The following is a 7443-nucleotide window of genomic DNA, read 5'->3' on the forward strand; positions in this document are numbered from 1 at the left end:
CTCTCCAAAACCCTATAACCTTGTCAGACACCTTGACGAAAGACATACATAAAAATTTCAAGCAGAGTCTCCTTTGTATTTTCAACATTTCATAAACATAAATCCTGTCATAACCTGAAAATCAAATAATATATTGATTCTTATAACTAACTACTCAAATATATTGATTCGTAGAACCAGCTACTTAACCATCTCGACCAATGCCAGTTAAGTCAAATAACCAATCCTCGAATAAAAAAGACACTATAAATTATATACCAAAATTAAAATGAAAACAACATATACATCACTTCCACTTATATCAGTGTTATACACTTCTATTAGTTCCAACCCGAGATACCACACTTCGAATATATATACACCATACATTCACTACTTACATATAAGAACCCATCTTCCAAAACAAAACTCGTAAATAGACTGTATAAAGGAATTTAGACAACTTTTAGAACGGAATATACTACAAATTGTCTTGAGTGGGAAAGATTTTTTTTTGTGGGGTTGGGGGTTCAAGAATATAAAATGTCCATCTTACTTAGGTTTCAACGATTTTTTTTTTAGTAGGGGGTGGGTGGGTGGGTTCAAGAATATGAAATGTCCATCCGACTTAGGTTTCAACAATTTTTATGCTCTCATACATACTTTCAAAGGAACACTTAAATGCCAAAAATTCCCTCAATTTCTCGAAAGGCAATTACCCAAGAAAAAAAACACTTATTCCTAGCCTACTGTTAATCTTCATATAGAATTAAAGGTTACTCTTCCCAAAAGGAGAAACAAGTTTCAACAAAAGGAGTATGTTAGGCTGAGTCCAATGGCTCTCTATCCCTTTAAAAGTAGTGTTAAAGTCAATAAAGTAGAGCTAAAGTCAATAAAGTAGAGCTAAAATAGAGCTAAAGTCAATAAAGTAGAACTAAAGTCAACATATTTTACTCTCTATCTCTATTTTACTCTCTATATATAGAGAGTAAAATAGAGATAGAGAGTAAAATATGTTGACTTTAGCTCTACTTTATTGACTTTAGCTCTATTTTAGCTCTATTTTAGCTCAACTTTATTGACTTTAGCTCTATTTTATTGACTTTAACACTACTTTTAAAGGGATAGGGAGCCATTGGACTCAGCCTTAAAGAGCTCTAACAACAAAGATTTTATTCTGTAACAAAAAAAGTGGGAAAATAAAATGGACTTCAAGCAGTCTGATCCCTCTAAAGGGCGAGGCAGAGGCGCAAAGCGTTGGGTTTCCAAAATATCCTACAACTATTTTCACTAAAAAAGCCGCCATAGAAGCCTCCTTTGACAATATATTGGCAACCAACCATAGACATCACAAGACTTAACCAAAGTCAAAATAATTAAACAATTTCAGCTCTGACAAATGCATACCCTTATTGAAGCACAAACCGCAAAGAATGCAACTAGCCATCACGTTCAAACAGACATCATAGTGGCGAAAATTCTCAACATTCCCCCCAAAAACTTCCTCCATTGCTCTCTTATTATCTCTGATAATACCATACAGAAGAACTCAAAAGAATATCAATGATTTAGAATTAATCCCTTAAAAGATATACGGATCCACTGAAAGTATAGTATCTGTTATAGGATAGCAAACTGTTATTACAGGTCACACACTTTCCTCTACTATATCATCATTTACAGCTATAACACAATTAAAGATAAGTCTCATTCAGCCCCATATGTCTGCTTTTAAACCTTTTTCTTCTAAATAAAGAAATTAGGTGTTCGTTTACATGCTCACCCAGTCTGAATGGACACAAAATGAAGGTAACTAACAAAAGTTGTAAGAACAATACCTGACTATCTATGACAAAATACTCCAAATTCATCTGCAAGTTCACACCCCAAATTATAGAGGATCACTGTTAAGCATATAAACTATCATCCAAAACCAAAAAAAAATCTTGTCACTCATAAATAGATAAATGAGGAAGAAATCTCTTTATATGCACCTATTCGAGGTAATACACTAGTATCATTCTTGATGAGGCTAACCAATTCCTTTGGAATAGGTGAACTAAAGAATATGTATGCCCTGTGAGAAAAACAATAGGCTAGTTAGACAAACAGTTGATTAAAACTACCAAGGACCATACTTCTCTTTGTTACTTCCCTCGCTTCTCCATATATATAGTGACATTGAAAAGCACCCTTAATTTATATAACACTTTTGTTTAAATATATAAAAGGAACATCAACATAAAAAGGGTAACAAAAACAAATAACTTAAAATGAAAACGGAAATGGGAAAAATTGTAAACATATGAAAGACAAAGGTTAGGAACATAATCAAGCATACAGATAAATGCAGCCATGACCCATCCGAGAATGATAGATTGACAGTTTCTACAACGCAGCCTATATGCATTTGAGTGTTTGCATCTAACCATCAATAAGTTCCAAAAAAAAAAATCAGTTTTTTGGCGTAAATAACAAGATATAACCCTCAAAACTCGGACCGAAACCTATTCCCCAACTTCGCTTTGTATAATGATCTTTGCATGCTTTCTCCAAGTCCTGTGAAAACTGCGAGCCCAATAAGCAACATCATGAGAACTAACATATCTGTAATGCTTCTCGTTAATCGCAATTGTTTCTCTCGCGACGGCATGATAACGGCCAAATTTAAGGCATCCGCCACGGCATCAATATCCCATGGGTTGACCCCGATTGCTCCACTCGGTGACGGTGAGCAACCTACAAACTCGATACAACAAGTGTGCTTGTGCGAGGAGAATCCACCTTAATATTCATAGCCTCGTCCAACTTAGGTGTTCCCTCGCCTGCAAACAACATACTTGTATGGCACCAGATTCATACCATCCCTCACAAAGATTCACTATGCAACACTCGCGGACAAAGATAATATGCGATCTTTTCATGAAGAGGAATAGAACGGTCAATCAGATAACTGGGTCAGTAATGGAGAACCATAAATCTTATTAATCCTTTTGGCAAATCAATTGAGTCTCTTTATTGCTTCCCGACATCTTTACCAGTGCTCTAGTCAGGTTCACGATTTGAACCAATACTAATTTGCCTTGAAGTTCGGGGATGTTTGCCTCAATAGTTGCTCCACGACTAGTAGCTTTAGACCGATCCCTTTGAATATGTCCATGTCATCTACACCCACAATCAACCTTTTACCCGCAAATTGTTCTTGAATCTCCTTAACTTTAACGATGCGTAGATGAAAGATTTAACACAGATTCAAGTCTACCCATATGAACACCGACATTAAAATTTTCAAGTATATTGTGCGACCAAAGTAATCCGCACCAATATACCCCCTCTTCGATGCATACTCAACGCCAAAGATCCTCCTCGCAGCATGAGAGGAAGTGTCGAGCATAGTCAAATGTATGAAACCCAATTACATCGAATTCATAGAGCCTTCAAAATCTCTTCTCATTTGGAAGAGTTCGATAAATTTCCGACGAGGGAATGGGCGTGAAGGAAGAAGCCAAGTTTGACTCGGTGGAATCGCTTCCTTAAGAAGGTTGGGAGTACCATAAGGTGATAGTCGTGGACCCGGACATAATCCTCCTCGATTTTATCACCTCCATCACTTTATCTGCAAATATTTTATTTGCGTAAACATAAACTTGCCAAAGAGAGCGATCAAACAGATCACCACGGTCGGGAAATGGGTAACATGTAGTGAAAAAGAGGCCACAACCGCTGCTTGCAAAATCCATGGTAAAATTTCTTCCGAAGGTCGCAGTAGAAATGTTGGGACACAACTAAACTTCTCCAGCCAGTTGTTGAGAAACCTCTTCTTGTTCACCAAAGATCTATATCCGCCATCCTCGGTTTACGATGAAAACCCATCCTTCATTTGCAACAATATTGAGTCCTCGCCTAAAGTAAAACACCACTTTCCTATTCTGGCATCTCTTTGTGCATGCAATGGTAGCCGATTTGCCACTATAATTTTACGCCACGACAATCAATTGAACAAATATCTGAATCTTCACCGTTACTTCCATCACCATCTATGTCGGTTATAACCCGAGAACGTCATCACTGCGGAAGGGTTCTTCTAGGCGCTCTTGGAATATCAAGTAGATCCCCGAAACCAAATCCAAAAATCTGCACATGACACCATGCTTCGTACCAAAAATTTCTTGTCCAAATACTCAGTCATACAACTTCCAAATCAGTCTATAGACAGTACTAAGATTTCCAACAGAAATGACTTCAAACAGGTAATGACACTACTGCTAACATTCCAATTCTTTACTAACCGGGATATGCTTGCCGGTGTGCTATATTAAGAAGAACCCCCTTTGATATTTTCTGCTACTTCAACTCGTCGTACGCAAGTGCAACACCAACAGCAACACCAGTCACTAGTGAAGCCGGTAGTAATGGTCTAATTTTCTCATCCCAACTGTCTCGAAAGCAAATCTCATCCTCGATCCTCGCGAAGAATCTGCAGCTGTTGAGCCTTTGGGGCGGCGTAAACCAGTGAAGCTAACTTCAATGACAAGACAAGAACAGATTGAACGACAATTTTATCGTGATTCTACTAGATCATGCAACCGCAGTTTCTCAGCCTACCTACGATTAAGATTACAAAACCCTTCAACGCCTCTTGTAGAACCGGGTGGATCCAAACTGGGGATTTGAGAAAGGCGGCTACCATTGTTCAAATAAGATATGCAAACCGATTACGCTGATCCGGCTTGACGCTCACTGGTCTTGTGTGTCTAACCCGTGGTTAGAGTATTATTTTTTATTGATCTTACATCCTGTTGTTTGAATTTAAAGTTGGCCTGATGGCTAGAGATTTGATCTTTAAGTGTTTAACGTTTAGATTGTTTTATCGATGCATGTGGACTTGCGGAATTATATAAATCTACAATATTTTTAATAAAATTATTTCTTTGATAATTAAAAACTATGCCTCGTTCAAAACCCTTAATCTACTTTTACTTATGTATATATTTTTCTTGGGGTTGGTTTATGAAATCTGTCGATGGACAGCATTGCCACTTTCCGGCCATGCATGTTTGATAACTTTATAACTCAACAACCGCACTAGTATTAATAACACAATTGAATTTGGTCTAAACCCACCCAAACAAACAGTCTTAAACACCATTAACACTTTGATGTAATACCATTTTGAGATAAGTACGAAATAATTTTGTTAATTAAGACCATTTTCTTTCAAGAATCTTGTCAAACAGTTAATTAGCATCATTTTGCAACTGACCAGTTTTATAAACATAGATGAAAAATCATTTCTTCTAGCTAGGGGGAACAAAGTATACAACTACTTTAATTTTGACAAATTTAATACCCAACCCTTGCGATTCGATAGGATACAAAGAACTCTAAATATGCAATACTAAAGACCCTAAAATTTTTATAACTCAAACAACCGAACTAAGAATCCATATTGCAACATAAAAAAACATGCTTTAATCATTCAGAGATCAAACCACAAAGCAAGGAAAATAGAAATCAAAACATAACTAAAAGCAGGAATTTTAACACTTGCATTAACTATTAATTACACATAAAAGAACAAAATCAAAACTACAAAAATCGAATCTTTCATTGAAGAACACAAAATTATAAACCCAAGTTAATTTCAAAATAAACATCTAGTAGTAGTGAGAAAACGCGGAAAAGAGATATTAGATGTAAAGTTGAAATCCATAGAAGAAGAAGACGAAGGAAGAAAATTACCAAATAGCGTTAGCAGCGGCGACCGGTGCTGACCCCCAAGAGTTGTTGTTGAGAGAGGCGATGAAAATTATAGGAGAGAAGGAGATGAGAAAGAGAGAAGAGCGTAATTATTTTAGTCTTTCCCTCTCACCGAAAATTCTAATTTTGCGTCTTATTTTCAATTTTTCATAGCCTTTACGATTTGTTTACGATTAATGGGCCGAAGCAAAAGTTTAAAAAACGTAACAAATTAATTCTCAAATGCAGTAAAATTAACGTAACACTTTATAAATGAATTTAACGCCCATAAAACGTTAGTAACGTAGTTACACTTAAAAACCGTTAGTTACTGAAAAACTTATGCGTTACTAATATCCTGTTTTGGTGTAGTGCTAGGAACAACAACAACAGCAACAACAACAACAACAACAACAACAACAACAACAACAACAAGAGCTCCAGCTCTCACAAACCCTCTTACACAAAGAGAGAATTCTCCAACTTCTCCAGGACCCCAAGCCAGATCCTGAAGAAGATATATACATCACCATACTTCAAACCCAACATCAACAAGGTGATCGCCATTCTAGAACGTCCATACTACCATTTCCACAAGCTCCACCACCATGACACCAATCATTGTTGGAGCCTAAAGCACTACCTCAAAGACTTGGTCGAAGAGGGCAAATTGAAAGAGTTCCTGCCAGACAGCAACCTCAAGCATAAGCTGGATGCCAAGCGACACAGAAGCAAGAGCCGCATCCATGAACGAGCTGCCAACAATAGAGGCAGGAGCCGATTGACCCGACGATCTAAATCACCAGGTCGTTTGAGGCATAACAGGAGATAGCACTCCTCCGACCATGATGAGGAAAAGATAATCAACATGATTACATACACCTCCAATGACGAAACCTCAGGTCATGAAAAGCGCTGAAGAGTTGGACCGCTTCAAGAAATCTATCACCTCTCCCACAAAGCTGAGGTGATCAATCCCACCAACCCTCAAACAACAACAACAATTTCATTCACTGAGGAGGATCTAGACAAGGTGTGCCTACCCCACAATGATGTCCTGGTAGTGCACGTCAAAATCAATGGGTGGACAGTCAAAAAGGTCCTCATCGATCCAAGTAGCTCGTGCAATATACTTTTCTATCAAACTTACAAGGATATGTACCTGCCAGACTCGGTGATGATAGAATCAAATGCACCACTTTATGGGTTCAACGGAGATCGCACAGATGCCATCGGAGACGTTATCCTACCAATCTCCATTGGCGAAAAGGAAGACATGGTCAAAACTTCAACACGCTTCAATGTGATCGATGTCAAGTCATCCAACACTGCCATCCTAGGACGCAAATGGATTTACAAGATCCAAGCAATTCCATCAACATTGCACCAAGTCCTACGGTTCCCCAGACCCTGAGGCATCATAGAGCTCAGAAGCAACCAACTAGAAGCTCGCCGATGCAATCACATCAGCACAACGACCTTACCCAAGCCTCAGGTCGTTGAAGCCAAGGACGTCCTAAAGAAGCAAGATCCTCAAGCATCCAGCCTTCCAACAACTGCAGCAGACAAGCTCAAAGGAAAACAAGCTCAAATAGAACCAAGAGAAAAAGTCAATCTGGGCACAGATGATGACCCAAAGTTTGTTTATGTAGGGGCTGATTTAGACCCCACGCTCAAGGAGCAACTTGTCAAATTCTTATCTCTCAATAAAGATGTTTTTGCTTG

At 38.0% G+C, this 7443-nt stretch overlaps 1 long non-coding RNA gene and 1 pseudogene across 1 annotated transcript; both read right to left on the reverse strand.

Annotated features, from left to right (window-relative positions):
* Positions 1–1411: 1411 nt before the first annotated feature.
* On the reverse strand, positions 1412–5882 carry LOC147518690 (uncharacterized). Its single transcript, XR_015214109.1, has 4 exons — positions 5722–5882; positions 1974–2056; positions 1818–1850; positions 1412–1505 (listed from the first exon to the last, which is right to left on the reverse strand). It is a non-coding gene; the product is annotated as an uncharacterized LOC147518690 (long non-coding RNA).
* LOC147518691 (putative alpha,alpha-trehalose-phosphate synthase [UDP-forming] 9 pseudogene) lies at positions 2434–4026 on the reverse strand (annotated as a pseudogene).
* Positions 5883–7443: the final 1561 nt, after the last annotated feature.

The sequence above is a fragment of the Coptis chinensis genome, chromosome 2, assembly GCF_015680905.1.
Source record: "Coptis chinensis isolate HL-2020 chromosome 2, ASM1568090v1, whole genome shotgun sequence".
In the NCBI taxonomy this organism is placed as follows: Eukaryota; Viridiplantae; Streptophyta; class Magnoliopsida; order Ranunculales; family Ranunculaceae; genus Coptis; species Coptis chinensis.